The sequence below is a fragment of the Bubalus kerabau genome, chromosome 8, assembly GCF_029407905.1.
Source record: "Bubalus kerabau isolate K-KA32 ecotype Philippines breed swamp buffalo chromosome 8, PCC_UOA_SB_1v2, whole genome shotgun sequence".
NCBI classification, from domain to species: Eukaryota; Metazoa; Chordata; class Mammalia; order Artiodactyla; family Bovidae; genus Bubalus; species Bubalus kerabau.
The window spans coordinates 49,547,757-49,566,434 of NC_073631.1; the positions used below are offsets into that span (position 1 = coordinate 49,547,757).

The 18,678-nt window shown below is 38.9% G+C and overlaps 1 long non-coding RNA gene across 1 annotated transcript; it reads right to left on the reverse strand.

The window, feature by feature from the left end:
• Positions 1-6,471: 6,471 nt before the first annotated feature.
• On the reverse strand, positions 6,472-8,173 carry LOC129658541 (uncharacterized). The gene is made up of 3 exons (XR_008717397.1): positions 7,929-8,173; positions 7,501-7,636; positions 6,472-6,969 (listed from the first exon to the last, which is right to left on the reverse strand). It is a non-coding gene; the product is annotated as an uncharacterized LOC129658541 (long non-coding RNA).
• Between the last annotated feature and the right edge of the window lie 10,505 nt (positions 8,174-18,678).

Consider the following 18,678-nt stretch of genomic DNA (forward strand, 5'->3'; position numbering starts at 1 on the left):
GCTTACCAGGCTCCCCGGTCCCTGGGATTCTCCAGGCAAGAACATTGGAGTGGGTTGCCATTTCCTCCTCCAATGCATGAAAGTGAAAAGTGAAAGTGAAGTCGCTCAGTCGTGTCCGACTCTTAGCAACCCCATGGACTGCAGCCCAGCAGGCTCTTCCGTCCATGGGATTTTCCAGGCAAGAGTCCTGGAGTGGGGTGCACCACCCAATTATTGTGACAATTGACAATGCCCTCACACGTTTTCAGAATGCTGAGAGGGCACTGCTGCCCACTTTGAGAAGCCAAGGTAGAGGAAAGAGCACTGAAAAGTGCTGGAAAGGCGTTGGAGATGAGAGGGGAGCTCACTATGGCCCAAGTCAATATGTTACCCTGGGTCTCATTTGCCTCATCTGGAAAATGGTCTCTAAGACCATTTCTGAATTCTGATGATTCATCATAGACTGATATCCTTTTTGCTAGTTGAAAAGTATAGCTGCTACACATAAAAAAAATGAAATTAGAACATTCTCTAAGACCATGCAAAAAAATAAACTCAAAATGTATTAAAGACCTAAAAGTAAGACTGGATACTACAAAATTCCTTGAGGAAAATGCAGGTAGGACTCTGACTTAAGTTGCAGCATTAACTTTTTAGATCCATTTACAAGAGTAATGGAAATAAGCACACAAATCAACAACTGGGACCTAATTAAATGTAAAAGCTTCTACACAGCCAAGTTAACAATAAACAAAATCAAAAGACAACCTACAGAATGGGAGAAAATATTTGCAAACAATACAACAAACCAAGGATTAATCTCCAAAATATACAAACAGCTCAAAATAAACAAAAATCCAAACAACCCAATCAAAAAATGGGTAGAAAAATCTAAATAGACACTTCCTCCAAAGAAGATATACAGAAGGCCAAAAGGCACATGAAAAGATGCTCAATATCACTAGTTATTACAGAAATGCAAATAAAAGCTACAATCAGGTACCACATCACTACAGTCAGAATGACCATCAACAAAAAAATATAATAACAATAAACGCTGGAGAGGGTGTGGAGAAAAGGGAACTCTTCAACATGGTTGATGGGAATGTAAATTGGTGCTGTCTCTATGGAGAACAGTATGGAGGTCCCTTAAAAAACTTAAAATAGAGCTGCCATATGATCCAGCTATCCCACTTCTGGGGATACACTTGGAGAAAAACCATAATTTGAAAAGATACACGCACCCCTATGTTCATAGCAGCATTATTTACAATAGCCAAGATATGGAAGCCACCTAAAATGACCATTGACAGATAAATGGATAAAGATGTGTTACATATATATATATATATATACACACAACAGAATATTACTCAGCCATAAAAATGAATGAAATAATGCCATCTGCAGCAACATGGATGGACCTAGAGATGATCATACCAAGTCAGACAGAGAAAGACAAACTTCATATGAAATTGCCTATATGTGAAATCTATAAAAATGGTACAGATGAACTTATTCACAAGAGAGAGAGAGAATTACAGATATAGAAAACAAACTTACAGTTATCAAAGGGGAAAGAAGGTAGAGAGATGGATAAATTCAGAGGCTGGGACTAACATATACACACTACTATATATGGGCTTCCCCAGTGGCTTAGCGGTAAAGAATCTGCCTGCCATGCAGGAGATGCAGGAGACATGGGTTCAATCCCTGGGCCAGGAAGATCCCCTGGAGAAGGAAATGGTAACCCAATCCAGTAATCTTACCTGAAAAATCCCCTGGACAGAGGAGCCTGGCAGGCTACAGTCCATGGGGTTGCAAAGAGTCAGACACAACCGAGTGACTAAACACAACAGCTACATATCAAAACATATAACCAACAAGGACCACTGTACAGCACAGAGAACTATACTCCATATTCTGTAATAACCTATAAGGGAAAAGAATCTGGAAAGGAATATATACCTGAATCACTGTGCTGTACACCTGAAACTAACGTGATACTGTAAATCAACTACTCGTCAATTTAAAAAGAAAAAGAAAAAAAAAAGTGTAGCTGCTAAAAGCTGTATAGCCTTGTCTCCCTCTGCTGGCTAACATGTCATAAATGTCAAAAAAAAGAAAAGATTTCTATTCTTTTAAGTGTTGAAGTTGTCATCTTTAAGAATTTATAAACCACACACAAAACGTTAACCAATTTAAAAAAAGACAGACTACATTCAAATCTTGGTTACCATCTTCAGTTTTCCAGGTCCTTTGTGTCCATCACAAAAGTGTCCATCTTCTCTTCAGGTAAATTAAATTTAGAAAAGCATATTATGGCATATTATGTTGGTCAAGGACTTTTGGCTGGAATTATTTGGCTCATTCTCTCATATGTCTCCAGTGGGTCACTATCTCCAAAAAAGGGAATTTTCTGCTGGAGTTAACAGAGAAATATTCAATATACAAAAAATAGTTAGCAGAGCATTAATCTCTTAATGGCTAAGCCATGAGAAATCTGTTACATATGTTAAATAATTTTTAAAGACTAACGTTACCTTAGCTTCAAACTTGTTATGATGATTTTTGCTCCTTCCCATATTCATCTAATTACTACTATTATTTTTGTCGCTTTTTTTATATTTGTAAGTTTCTTTAAATGCTTTTGGAACACAAAAGATTTGGTACTATTTTTAAACTATTTTAAAATTACAGTGCACATGTAAGGTAAAAAAAGAAAAAAGAAAAGGCAGAAGAAAATTGTAGTAGTACTGAAGGGTAGAAAATGAAAAGTGAAAGTGCTCCCTCATGCTCAGGGACACATACAAAGACAACCACTGTTCATAGTTTCAGTTGAATTCTTTAGTTCATTATAATAGTTAAGTCTCTTTGCTTTTGTATTCTGAATTATCTGACTTTAGACTTTTTTACTTCCTGGTATATATGGTGAGTTATTACCCTTATGACAAATCCCTGATTCTCCCCATTTACCTTCCAACAGGTCTAGTTGCTTTTATTTCTCCTTCTCCTAGTGGCTACCTTTTTGTCTTTATTTTATGAAGTCATTTATTTCTTAAATGATCAATGTCAGATTGTATCTATTGATCCTTCTCTGAAAATCAGTAAGTTGATATACTTGTTCTTTTTCATTTTTTTGTTATTATTTTACTTTGTTGACATAATATTTAGCTTATCTATTTAAACCTAGAGCTAAATGTCCTGTTTGCTGCAGCCATACATATATGTTTCTGCATCAGGGCCTAGATATTTGCTCTCCATGGCTTACTCCCTCACTGGATTTTGATCTTAGCTCAGACGCCGGCTCTCCTGACTAACTTATCTAAAAGAGCAACCCTTCTTCAGTCCAGTCACTCTCTGATCTCTTCCTCTAGTTAATTTTCCTCACAGCATTTATCAAGGGCTTCCCAAGTGGCGCAGTGGTAAAGAATCCACCTGCCAATGAAGAAGACACAAGGGGCGCAGGTCTTGATTCCTGGGTTGGGAAGATTCTGCTGGAGGAGGAAATGGCAACCCACTTCAGTATTCTTGCCTGGAGAATTCCATGGACAGAGGAGCCTGGTGGGCTATGGTCCATAGGGTTGCAGACAGCTGGACACGACTGAGCATGCACACAACAAAAAACCAGCATTTATCATGACTTAACATTATCTATAAGTTTCCCCACTAGAATGTAAGCCCACGTGGGAAGTTTTGTTGTGTTCCCCTGAATATGCCCAATGCCAAGAACAGGTCCTGGTAAATAGGTGCTCAATATACATTGTTGAAGGAATGAATAAATCCTAAAAGAGGAAAATTGTAGTGTCATAAAAGCTATGAAAATCCAAATATCATTACAGAAGCAAATAGTATATTGCAACCCATGGAAAAAAGGAAACCATAACCCAATGTCATTAACATATTAATGGCAATCAAATGAGAATCTAATATCAATATCTAATATATTCTCTATCATTAACCATATTGTATTATACTTTCATTTCTTTCTGCTACACCTATGTCATCTTCTTCTTTTGGATTTTGATGTTGCTAGAGAATCTTTTCAAAAAATTTCTCATTAGGGATACAGACTTTTTGAGTATCTCTATGCCTGAAGATGCTTCCCTGTGGCTCATATGGTAAAGAATCTGCCTGCAATGCAGGAGACCTGGGTTCAATCCCTGGGTTGGGAAGATCACCTGGAGAAGGGAAAGGCTACCCACTCCAGTATTCTGGCTTGGAGAATTCCAAGGATTGTGCAGTCCATGGAGTCTTGTATTATACGTTCATTTCTTTCTGCTACACCTATGTCATCTTCTTCTTTTGGATTTATTTTGATGTTGCTAGAGAATCTTTTCAAAAAATTTCTCATTAGGGATACAGACTTTTTGAATATCTCTATGCCTGAAGATGCTTCCCTTGTGGCTCAGATGGTAAAGAGTCTATCTGCAATGCAGGAGACCTGGGTTCAATCCCTGGGTAGGGAAGATCCCCTGGAGAAGGAAATGGCAACCCACTCTAGTATTCTTGCCTGGAGAATCCCATGGATGGAGAAGCTTGGTGGGCTACAGTCCACGGGGTTGCAAAGAGTAGGACATGACTGAGCAACTTCACTTTCACTTTCATGCTTGAAGATATCTTTATTTTGCTTCCACATTTGGTATGTTTTAGCTAAATACAGAATTTTTTAAATTTAAAATTTCATGGTCCAACCCTTTTCTCCTCAAACTTTGAAAGCATTGCTCCAGTGTCTTCTACCATTTGATGATGAGAAATCTGAAATTGGTCTGATCTGGATGTTTTGCAGGTGTCATGGCTTTTCACCTCCCTTTGTGGAAAATTTCTGAAATGTCATCGGAATGTGTGGACCTCCTCTCCCCTCTTTGTTCTCTCTTTCTTTATATTAACATATCCTCCATCTGCTGGCTTTTTGGTTTCTGAGAGGCTTCCTCTCTTTTATCCTTCCTGTTACTCAGCCTCCAGGTTTCTACTTTATCGTTCTTCTGATCCAGTAGGTTATTTTGGCAATCAATCTTTCAGTGGTCTGACTGATTCCCTTTCATGGCAGACTCTGTGTGTGATAGATGCACTATCCTCTGAGTATGCTAATTAGGACAATTTGAAAGTCTCTTCTGTTTTTAGAGTTATCTATGTCTCCTACAGGGCTTGTTATTTCATTGAGTTCATTTGGGTCCTTCTCTTCCGTGCTACTGCTGCCTTTCCTCTCGTCTGGTGAGCCCTGACATTCACTCAGATGCAGGAACAAAGAAAAGCCTCATTGCTTAGCCTAGACCGTGGCGGGTGTGTTTCTTTAGTAGTGGAGCTCTCCGTTCCCCAGCTGGCCTCCCTCAAGGGAAGCAAGTGGCAGGGCTTGCCTTCCAGCCTGCCTCACCAGATGTGCGGGTGCAGAGGCAGCAGGCAGGCTGGGGAACCCCACAGTCACCTAATTAAGGAGGGCTGTACTTTGCATGGAGCAGGTTTAGCGTGTTTCTCTCCCTCTGAGCTGCCTTTCCTTCTCCCCACCCACAGCTGCTTGCCATGGAGTTCTGAGGCTCGGGCTCCGCTCTCCGCCCAGGCTTGAAGCACTTCACTGGGTGCCCTCCTTGGTCCATCTGCCCACTTTCTTCAGGAAAAAACACTTGGAACAGCGCCTAGTGCTTTGCAATGTGCTCAACAAATCTTTGTTGAATAAATACATGATGGAAGATGAGTGGGGAGGGACCCACATCTCCCTGCGAGTCTAAGCATGCTTTGGTAGCAAATGGTCCTAAAGAGGCCTTCCTGGTCCAGCCCTGCTCATGTACTGACCTCAAACTAGCCAGCTGCCAGGATTTCCTTCATTACATACAGTGTGTGGAATTAGGTGCAATTCTCTCTTCTTTTTCTCTATCAGTGTGATCCCACCTGGGATCTGGAAGAGAGATGCTCAATCTCTTCCAGAATTCCATAATTTAATGAGACCTTGGGAGAGAAAGAAGATACATGTGTGTTCAGTCTGCCATATTAAACCAGAAATATATTTGAAAGGAAAGCTACAAAAAGAAATTTATTTTCAAACATTTGTTGGACTCTTACAAGATGGAAAATAGAAAAACTTAGTTCAGCTTTTTCTATTTATTATATGAGCTATTTTATTTGGAAATTAGGAACATAATAATTGAATACTTGTATGAAAAGCAGTGAGAAATGAATTAAAATGTTCTGGTATTTATCAGAATCACATTTTAATATAGTATCAATACAGTGTATTACTATATGCTAAATATAATATATATATTAATAATATAAATGAAATTTCAGGACTCCTGAGGAAAAGTCCAATTTTCTCAGTTGAATATAAACTTCATTTGAAATAAATTTAGCTTTTAAAGAAAAAGGAAGTACAGAGAATATTAAGTGGAAAAAGAAGTTGCAGCATAATATGATACATACATTACCATCACATAAAAAATGTGTACATATATATGTGAGTACATACCTAGAGAGGCATATGGTATATACACACATATAGGATAAAGCACCTGCCTGCCATGTGGGAGACTTGGGTTCGATCCCTGGGTTGGGAAGATCCCCTGGAGAAGGAAATGGCAACCCACTCCAGTATTCTTGCCTGGAGCATCCCATGGACAGAGGAGCCGGCGGGCTACAGTCCACAGGGTCGCAAAGAGTTGGACATGACTGAGCGAGTTCACGTCACTAAACAGAGAAAAAAATCAAATCACAGCAAAGTGTTAACAAGTTATTTTAGGTGGTTTGGATGTTTGAGAAGCACCAGCATCGCAAAAATTTATTTCAAGTAAGAGGGATTAATTACATAAATGTTTAATTTGAAAAAATACACTTGGACAGGCGGGCTTGTAGAGTCAGCTCTGATACACTGAGTTTGGAAGCTGTCTCTCACATGATTAAAACAGAAAGGATGAACAAACTGAAAAATCGATGACTTTAATGGCTTCATTTGAAGTCAACAGAAAATTGAGGCAGCAGGACAAACTGTCACCTCAGAATCTGGAGAGAGAGGAGAACAGAGTGAATCACAGATGAAGATCAGTTTACCTGAAAAAGAAGCTGCAGGAGCCATAAACCAGTAGGAAATGCTACACTGACCAACTGCTAAAGGCTGGGTATGGATAGTGACATTAGAGTGAACAACTCTGAGGGGCTGTTTTCTGAGAGAGGCCTCCATTCTTCAGTGGGTTTTACTTCCAGGAACCCCACTAGGTTCTCATTATGAAGAGCCAAGAAGAAACACTTGTGTTTCTGGCAGGGGGAGGGGAAAAATAACCATTTTGAAATATGCCCAGCGTTCTCCTTAACAAAGACCTATTCAGCAGGGAGAAAAGACTTCACCAGAGCCTTATCTGAGTTGGTGGAAGGGAAATTACCCAAATTAACACACCACCCCACAGCTTTCTTCTCTCACCTTAGGGGGAAAAATGCTGAGAAACACTTGTGAAAGTTCAGGGACACAGGGCCCATTAAAAGATTGAGATTTAAACATAGGATGATAGAACATTTCCTCTCTGGCCAATACATTACCAGGTCAACAGGGCCACGGCTGTAACAGTGGATCACAGCTTAAAGAGGGGCGAGGTGCAGATTCTATTCCATCACAGAGACAACAGGGAAGACAGAAACAAGGACACTGGAGGAAATGAGTCTCTGACACCTACAGCTGCAGCAAATATGAAATACAATCCAACTCTTAGCAATATTAATATAAAACTTCACACGGAACACATTGATTTCAGTTCTTATTAACTAATACACAATGTTTGGCTTTCAACAATGATTTACAAGGCATACTAAGCTTTAAGGCAAGCATCAGAACTAGATTTAGATATGGCATAAACTTTGGGATTTAAAATAATTATGATTAAGGTTCTAATGAAAAAAGTAGATAATATGCAAGAACAGGTTGGTAATGTAAGCAAAGAGAAATACTAATAAAGAATTTTTTTAAATACCAGAAATTTAAAAAAATCACTGTAACAGAAATGAAGACTGCCTTTAATGAGCTCATCAGTAGAGTGGACATAATCAAAGGAAGAATCAGTGAGCCTGGAAATGTTACTATATAGTGAATGACTGTATTCCAGGAGCTCTTATATCTTCTCAAGCTCACATGGAGCATTCACCAAGAGTAACCACATTATGGGTCATAGGATACACCTGAAGGAACTGGAAGAGTAAAAGAAAAATCTAAGTATATTCTCACTTCAAAATGAATTAAACTAGAAATCAAGAACAGAAAGATAGCTGGAAAACTCCAAAATATTTTTAAATTGAAGTGTAGTATATTGTGGAGAAGGGATAGGCTACCGACTCCAGTATTCTTAGGCTTCCCTGGTGGCTCAGATGATAAAGAATCAACCTGCAATGCAGGAGACCTGGATTAGATCCTAGGGTTGGGAAGATCCCCTGAAGGAGGGCATAGCAACCCATTCCAGTACTCTTGCCTGGAGAATCCCCATGGACAGAGGAGCCTGGAGGGCTACAGTCCATGGTGTCATGAAGAGTCTGACAAGACTGAGCGACTAAGCATGACACAGCACATATTTGATTTAAAATATTGTGGTAATTTCCGGTTGAGGCAGTGATTCAGTTTAACTTTTATATATATATTTCATCTTCTTAATGGCTTACTACAGGATATTGAATATAGTTTCCTGTGCTGTAACAACAGAATCTTGTTTATCCATTCTATATATATTACTGGTATTTTGCACCTGCTAGTCCCAAACTCCCAATCTATCCCTCCCCTGTCACCCCAAGCCTCCAGCAATCACAAGTCTGTTCTATGTCTAGTTTCTGTTTCATATTTTAAAAAGCTCATCTGTGTCATATTTTAGATTCTACATAAAAATGATATAATATTTATCTTTCTCTTTCCGACTTACTTCGCTTAGCGTGAAAATCCCCAGTTTCATTCAGGTTGCTGCAAATGGCGGTTGGCTCTTCTATTTTACGGTTGAGTAGTATTCTGTTGTATCTGTACCGTTTCTTCTCTATCCGTTCATCTGTTGATGGACATTTAGGTTGTTTCCATGTCTTGGCTGTTGTAAATAGTCCTGCCATGAACACAGGGGTGCACGTATCTTCTTGAATTATAATTCTGTCTGGCTATATGCCCAGGAGTGGGACTGTTGGATCATATTGCAACTCTACTTTTAGATTTTTGAGGGACCTCCATACTATCCTTCATAGAGGCTGTACCGATTACATTCCCACCAGAAGTGTGGGAGAGTTCCTTTTTCTACACACCCTTTCTGGCACTTATTTGTAGACTTTATAATCATGGCCATTCTGACCACTGTGAGGTGGTAAACTCATTATAGCTTTCATTTACATTTCTCTAATAATGATATTGAGCATCTTTTCATATGCCTTTTGGCCATCTGTGTATCTTCTGAGAAATGTGCATTTAGGTTTACTGCTCATTTTTTGATGGGATTGTTCGCTTTTTTGTTACTAAGTTGTATGTATATTTTGGAAATTAAGCTCTTGTGGATTGCGTCATTTGCAAATATTTTCACCCAGTCCATAGGCTTTTTGCTTTGCTTAAGAAAATTTCCAAATATTTGGAGATTAAACAAGATTCTTTAAATAACATATCAGTCAAAAATAGAAGTCAGAAGAAAAAAATTTAATATTTTGAACTTAAGTGAAAGTGAAAATACAACTTTTCAAAATTTGTGGGATGTACTAAAATCAGTACTTAGTAGGAGATAACATTAAATGTGCATTTCAGAGAAAATCTAAAGTCAATAACCTAAGCTTCCATCTTAAGAAACTAGAGAAAGAGCAATTTATGCCTAGAACAAGGAGAGAAAAACAACTGAAAAGTCAGAGCACAAATCCATGAAATCAAAAACAGGAAAACAATCGAGAAAGGCAATGAAATCAAAAGCTCATTCTTTGAAAAAAAAAATACACAGTGAATTCTTGAACATTAGCTTTGATGGTTTTTGTTAGAAAGCCTTTAGAAGATGAGCTGTAAGAAAAAATCATTTGTAGTTATTTGTATTAACATTAATCTTGCCATTAATATTTTACTGGACCACAAATTCTCTGGTTTTCTTAACACAGCTGATCTATGTAGTTATGTCTTTAAAATTATGTCTTTGCTGATCAAAAAATTAGGAAATTGCTCATCTAAGGAGAAATATATTCTTTTACTCGTTAAATTTTTAAAAAATGAAGTGTAGTTTATTTACAATATTTTGTCAGCTTCAGTACAGCATAGTGATTCAACATCACTGCGATTACACTGCATTACAGGTTATTTCACAATAACTGGTATAATTTCTTGTGCTATGCAGTGTATCTTTGCTGCTTATTTCATATATAGTAGTTTGTAAGATAAATACATTATTCATGTGTCTAATGTTACAAACTTCACATTCATCTCCAGTTTCTAGACTATCTACTTAATGTCCATTTTCTGATTCATTTTCCAGTTTTATTATGCAGTCAGGCTTCCCTTTCTAGCATGCTTTTGGACTAGCATGCATGGCAGTTTTCTCCTACCATCAGTTGGTATATGCACAGGAAGGAAGTACTGGACAAACTAATTTCAAGAGCTCCTTGAAGGCCAAGGTCTCCTTAAAGGTAAACCAACACAGTGCTTTCCATAAACAGGCATACTCAGAGATACTGTGGGTTCCATTCCAGATCATCACAATTAAGCAAATATTGCAATAAATGAGTCACATGAGTTTTTTGGCTTCCCAGTGCATATAATAGTGTTGTACTATTAAGTATGCAATAGCATCATATCTTAAAAAAAAAGTAAATACCTTAATTAGAAAAATACTTTATTGCTAAAGAATGCTAACCATCATCTGAGTCTTTAGATAATCTTTTTGCTGGTGGAAGGTCCTGTCTGGATGTTGATGCTGCTGATCAGACTGGTGGTTGCTAAAGGCAAGGGTGGCTATGGCAATTTCTTAAAATAAGACGACAATGAAGTCTGCCACATTGACTCTTCCTTTTGTGAACCATCTCTCTGTAGTATGCAAGTGGTGTTTAATGGCATTTTACCCACAGAAGAACTTCTTTCAAAATTGGAGTCATTCCTCTCAAACCTTCAAAAAGTCGAAGTGTTGGTCGCTCAGTCATGCACAAGACTCTGCGATGCCACGAACTGTAGCCTGGTAGACTCCTCTATCCATGGAATTTTCCAGGCAATAATACTGGAGCAGGTTGCCATTTCCTTCTCCAGGGGATTTTCCCAACCCAGGGATCAAACACAAATTTCCCGCATTGTAGGCAGATTCTTTACCATCTGAGCCACCAGTTTAATTGTCTAAGTTTATATAATATTCTAAATCCTTTATTATTTTAACAATCCTCTCAATAATCTTCAACGATCTTCTCAGTCTACTCCTTGCTAGGAATAGACTCCATTCTCAAGAAATCACTCTTTTTTCATCCATAAGAAGCAACTCAACTGTTTGAGGTTTCATCATGATTGCAGTAATTCAACCACATCTTCCACCTCCACTTCTAATTCTAGCTCTCCTATTACTTCTACCATGTTTGCAATTACTTCTCCATTAAAGTCTTGAGCCCTCCTAAAATTATCCCTGAGTGTTGGAATCAATTCCTTCCAAATTCCTGTGAATGCTGATATTTTGGTTCTCCCCATCAATCAAGAATGTTCTCAATGGCACCGAGAATGGTGAATCCTTTCTAGAAGGCTTTCAATTTATTTTGGCCAGATCCATCAGAGGAATCCAACCTATATTAGTTAGGGCCTTACAAAATGTATTTCTTCAATAGTAAGACTTAAAAGTTGAAATTATTCCTTGAACATAGAATGGATGTTCTGTTAGCAAGCATGAAAACAACTTTTAAATTCGCCACACATCTACATCAGAGTTCTTGGATAACCAAGTGTTTTGTAAATACGTAGTAATTTTTGAAAGGAATCTTTAAAAAAAAAAAAAACTTTTGTATTGGGGTATAAGCTATCAACATGATAGTTTTGGGTGAACAAGGGGACTCAGCCATACATATACATGTAGCATTCTCCCCTGAACTCCACTCCTATCCAGGCTGCCACATGAAACTAAACAGAGTTCCCTATGCTACACAGTTAAGTCCTTATTGGTTATCCATTTTAAATACAATCATGTGTACATGTCCATCCCAAGCTTCCTAACTATAGAAAGGAATATTTTTTTTCTGAGCAGTTAAGTCTCCACAGTGTGCTTCACATATTCAGTAAACCACGGTGTAAACAGATGTGCTACCATGCGGGCTTTGTTGTTCCACTTATACAGCACAGGCAGAGTAGACTGAGCATAGTTTTTAAGAGCCTTAGGAGTTTTTGGAATGGTAAAAGAACACTGGTTTCAACTTAGGGATACCAGCTGCATTAGCCCCTAACAAGAGTCTTCATCCTGTCTTTTGAAACTGGGCAATGGCTTTGCCTCTCTCATAGCTGACAGTTCCAGATGGTATCTTCTTCCAACAAAAGGCTGTTTTTGTCTATACTGAAAATCTGTTGTGTAATGTAGCCAACTTCATTAATTACCTGAGCGTAATCTGGAAAATTGCTGGAACTTCTACATTAAGATTTGTTGCTTCACCTTGAAATTCTATGCTATGGAGATGGCATCGTTCCTTAAACTTCATGAACCAACCTCTGCTAGGTTCAAAGTTTTCTTCTGAAGCTTCCTCACATCTCACAGTCTTCAAAGAGACAGTTAGCACCTTGGTCTGGATTAGACTTGGTTTAGGGCAATGTTGTGGCTGGCTTCATCTTCTATCCACATCTCTAAAACTTTATCTATCAGCAATAAGGTTGTTACCCTTTCTTATCATTCACATGTTCACTGAGGTAGCACTTTTAATTTCGTTCAAATTTCTTTGCATTTACAACTTGGCTAGCTGTTTGGCACAAAAGGCCTAGCTTTCGACTTTCAACATATTTTCCTTGCTGTTTAATTGATTCTAGTTTTTGATTTAAAGTGAGACATATGACTCTTCCTTTCACTTGAACACTTAGAAGCCACAGTAGGGTTATTAACTGGCCTGATTTCAATAGTTGTGTCTCAGGGAATAGGGAGGCTGAGGAGAGGGAGGGAGACGGGGGAACAGCTGGCAAGTGGAGCAGTCAGAACACATATAACATGTATTACAAGCATGTTATATTATTATATAACATGTTATATATATAACATGTATATTACATGGTTGCAGTCTATGGCATCCCAAAACAATTACAAGAGTAACATCAAGGTCACAGATCACCATAACAAATATAATAATGAAAAAAACTGAAATATTGTAAGCATTACTGAAATGTGACAGAGCTATGAAATGAGTATATGCTGTAGGGAAAGTGACGCCAATAGACTTGATCCACATAGGGCTGCTACAAACCTTCAATTTGTAGAAAACACAGTATCTGTGAAATACAGTAAAATGAGGCATGCTTGTACCAGGAATGCAATAAACATTTGGGGTACGAATAATGCATACATTTTCTTTACAGAATTAGAGGTATCAGTAAGCCATGCTATATTTAAAGTAAGCAATGTCTAAGTTTGAGTTTTCACTTTTTGGACTTACTCACATCATTACTTCTTCCTCACTAAAGCACAAGGGCCTGGCCCTAAAAAGCCAAGATGGCCCAGGAAAAGAAACAAGACAGGCTTTAGCTCCACATTATTAGACAGAGTATTAGAATCAACTAAGGCAATATCATCTTTCCAAAGGGTTAAGTCAGTGGATGATGGCTTCCTTGTCAAATGAAGTAACTGTGTCCTCTAGACCAAGGTTTTTGAGAGTGAAACATTTTGTCTTGGTTAAAATCAGATCTTCTATGTTGAAAACTATTTCTGTTCAACTCTCTGCCACCCCTTGGACTGTAGCCCACCAGGCTCCACTGTCCATGGAATTCTCCAGGCAAGAACTGGAGTGGATAGGCTTTCCCTTCTCCAGGGGATCTTCCCAACCCAGGGACTGAACCCCTGTCTCTTGCATCTCCTGCAATGGCAGGTGGATTCTTTTCCACTGCGCCACCTGGAAAGCCTAATTAGTCATGCTGCTGCTGCTGCTGCTAAGTCGCTTCAGTCGTGTCCGACTCCATGCGACCCCACAGACGGCAGCCCAGTAGGCTCCTCTGTCCCTGGGATTCACCAGGCAAGAATACTGGAGTGGGTTGCCAATTCCCTCTCCAGTGCATGAAAGTGAAAAGTGAAAGTGAAGTCGCTCAGTCATGCCCAACTCTTAGCGACCCCATAGACTGTAGCCTACCAGGCTCCTCCGTCCATGGGATTTTCCAGGCAAGAGTACTGGAGTGGGGTGCCATTGCCTTCTCCGAATTAGTCATGCTGCTAAGTCACTTCGATTCTCCAGGCAGGAGTACTGGAGTGGGGTGCCATTGCCTTCTTCAGAATTAGTCATGAGGGAAATGCAAATCAAAACCACAATGAGATACAACTTCACAACCACTAGGGTGGCCATAATCAGATAAAAGTGTTGCTGAGGATGTGGAGAACTAGAATCTTCTTACACTCCTGGTGAGAGTGTAAAATGATGTTCTGGAAAACAGTATGGCAATTTATCAAAAGATTAAACACAGAGCTCCTATATGACCTGGCAATTCAACTCCTAGCTATATATTCATAAGAAATAATAACATACATCATAACAGAAACTTGAACAAAACTGTTTATAGTAGCATTATTCATGTCAGCTAAAAGATGGAACAACGCAGAAATCCATCAGTTGATGAATGGATAAACAAAATGTGGCACATGCATACATGGAATATTATGTGGCAACAGAAAGGAATGATGGATCACAGCCTTGTCTTGGTGAAGGGGCTTGCATAACTCAATGAAGCTATGAATAATACCATGTAGCACCACCCAAGACAGACGGGTCATGGTAGAGAGCTTTGACAAAACATGGTCCACTAGAGAAGGGAATGTCAAACCACTTCAGTATTCTTGCCTCAAGAACCCCATGAACAGTATGAAAAGACAGAAAGATATCACAACTGAAGATGAGCTTCACAGGTTGGTAGGTGTCCAATATGCTACTGGGGAAGTGTGGAGAAATAGTTCCAGAAAGTATGAAGAGGCTGAACCAAAGCAGAAGTGACACTCAATTGTGGATGTGTCTGATGGTTAAAGTAAAGTCCGATGCTGTAAAGAGCAATAAATATTGCATAGGAACCTGGAATGTTAGGTCCATGAATCAAGGTAAACTGGACATGGTCAAGCAGGAAATGGCAAGAATGAATATCGACATTTTAGGAATCAGTGAACTAAAATGAATGGGAATGGGCAAATTTAATTCAGATGACCATTATATCTACTACTGTGGGCAAGAAGCCATTAGAAGAAATGGAGTAGCCCTCAGTCAATGAGAGTCCAAATGCAGTAATTGGGTGCAATCTCAAAAACAACAGAAATATCTCAGTTGTTTTCAAGGCAAACCATTTACCATTACAATAATACACATCTATTTCCCAACTACTGATGTGGAAGAAGTTGAAGTTGAAAGGTTCTGTGAAGACCTACAGACCTTCTAGAGCTAACACCAAAAGATGTCCTTTTCATCAAAAGGGACTGGAATGCAAAAGTAGGAAGAGATACCTGGAGTAACAGGCAAATTTGGCCTTGGAGCACAAAATGAAGCAGGGCAAAGGCTAACAGTTTTGCCAAGGTCATAGCAAACACCCTCTTCCAACAACACAAGAGAAGACTCTACACAAGGACATCACCAGATGGTCAATGTCAAAATCAGATTGATTATATTCTTTGCAGCCGAAGATTGAGAAATGCTATACAGTCAGCAAAAACAAGACCTGGAGCTGACTGTGGCTCAGATCATGAGCACCTTATTGCAAAACTCAGGCTTAAATTGAAGAAAGTAGGGAAAACCATTAGGCTATTCAGTTATAACCTAAATCAAATCCCTTATGATTATACAGTTGAAGTGATGAATAGGTTCAAGGGATTAGATCTGGTAGACAGATTGCCTGAAGAACTATGTATGGAAGTTTGCAACAATGCATAGGAGGAGGTGACCAAAACCATCCCAAAGGAAACAAAAAATTCAACAAGGCAAAATGGTTGTCTGAGGAGGCCTTATAAATAGCTGTGGAAAGAAAAGTAAAAGGCAAAGATATACCCAACTGAATGCAGAGTTCCAGAGAATAGCAAGGAGAGATAAGAAAGCCTTAAGTGAACAATGCAAAGGAATAGAGGCAAACAATAGAAAGGGAAAGAATAGAGATCTCTTCAAGAAAACTGGAGGTACCGAGAACATTTCATGCAAAGAAATAGTAAAGGACAGAAATGGCAAAGACTCAACAGAAGTGTAAGATATTAAGAGGTGGAAAGAATACACAGGAAGAACTATACAAAAAAGGTCTTAATGACCTGGATAACCATGATGGTATGGTCACTCACTTAGAGCCAGACATCCTAGAGTGTGAAATCAAATGGGCCTTAGAAATATTACTATGAACAAAGCTAGTGGGAGTGATGGAATTCCAGGTGAGCTATTTAAAATCCTAGAAGACGATATAGTGCTGCACGCAATATGCCAGCAATGTTGGAAAACTCAGAAGTGGCCACAGAACTGGAAAAAGTCAGCTTTCATTCCAGTCCCAAAGAAGGGCAATGCCAAAGAATGTTCAAACTACTGCACAATTGCACTTATTTCACATGCTAGCAAGTAATGTTCAAAATCCTTCAAGCTAGGCTTCAACAGTATGTGAACCGAGAACTTCCAGATATTCAAGCTGGATTTAGAAAAGGCAGAGGAACCAGAGATCAAGTTTCCAACATCACTGGGTCACAGAAAAAGAAAGAGAATTCCTGAAAAACATCTACTTCTGCTTCATTGACTGCACTAAAGCCTTTGACTCTGTGGATCACAACAAACTGTGGAAAATTTTTAGAGATGGGAATACCAGACCATCTTACCTGCCTCCTGAGAAACCTGTGTGCAGGTCAAGAATCAACAATTAGAACCAGACACTGAACAACAGACTGGTTCAAAATTGGGAAAGAAGTATGTCAAGGCTGTATATTGTCAACCTGCTTATTTAATTTACATGCAGAGTACATCATGCAAAATGCTGGGCTAGATAAATAACAAGCCAGAATCAAGACTGCTGGCAGAAGTATCAACAACCTCAAATACACAGATGATACCCACTTTAATGGCGGAAAGCAAACAGGAAATAAAGAGCCTCTTGACAAAGGTGAAAAAGGAGAGTGAAAAAGCTGGCTTAAAGCTCTCAACATCCAAAAAACTAAGATCATGGCATCCAGTCCCAAAGTGAAAACAGTGGCAGATTTTATTTTCTTGGACTCCAAAATCACTGTAGATGGTGACTGCAGCCACGAAAGACACTTCCTCCTTGGAAGAAAAGCTATGACAAACATAGACAATGTATTAAAAAGCAGAGACATCACTTTGCCAACAAAGATCCATATAGTCAAAGCTATGGTTTTTCCAGTAGTCAGGTACCGATGTGAGAGTTGGACCACAAAGAAGGCTGAGAGCCAAAAAATTGATGCTTTCAAATTTTGGTACTGGAGATGACTCTTCAGAGTCCCTTGGACAGCAGGGAGATCAAACCAGTCAATCCTAAAGGAAATCAACCCTGAATATTCATTGGAGGGACTGACGATGAAGTTCCAATACTTTAGTCATCTGAAAAGTCAATTTATTGGAAAACACCTTAATGTTGGGAAAGATTGAAAGCAAAAGGAGAAGGGGAGAGAGGATGAGATGGCTGAATGGCATCATCGACTCAGTGGACATGAGTTTGTGCAAACTCTGGGAGATGGTGAAGGGCAGGAAAGGCTGGGGTGCCACAGTCCATGGGGTCGCAAAAAGTCAGACACGACTTAGTGACTGAACGACAATAACAAAGTGGAATGAAGTGCTGATATTTACTACACCATGGATGAAACTTGAATACACAAGGTAAGTGAAAGAAATCAGTTACAAAAGATCACATATTGTATAATTTCATTTATACAAATGATCAGAACAGACAAATCTATAGAGACTGAAAGTAGTTCTTGCCAGGATGGTGGTTGCCAGGGGCTGGGCATGGAAAGTGACTGCTGATGGGTATGGGGTTTCTTTTTTGGGGTGATAGAAGCATTGTAAAATTGCTTGTGGGGATGGCTGCACAATTGTGAATATACTAAAACCCCCTGAATTATATACTTTAAATAAGTGAACTGTACAATATATGAAATATATCCCAACAAAAGCTATAAGCAAAAACAAGGCAAAAACTTCAGCCCTGCTTCAATCACCTTACCACGTCTGTACAAACAACCTGAGTTCCCAAGCTTTATATGCTAACCAGTCACAAAATCCTCCCTCTCATCCCTGAAAGCTCAATTCACATTCCATATATTTGGAATCTAAAATCTAAAAAGAAGTTGCACTAGGGATTAGCTCTGCATTATTCAGAGGAGAGACAATTACACTGTGTTATCGGAACTGCTTAAGGAAAATTTCAAGCATCCTGAAATATTTCGCATCTATTAACAGTCATGTTTGTTATGTGCTCCCATAGCAAAAATATTTACTCCCAATCACCATAAAATGTAATCATCTATTAAGCATTTCAAAATCACATTTAACCAGTCTTACTCCAAACTTACATATTCCCAGTTTTACAAGTTAAACCTGAGTACTCAAGACAAATTTACCACTATA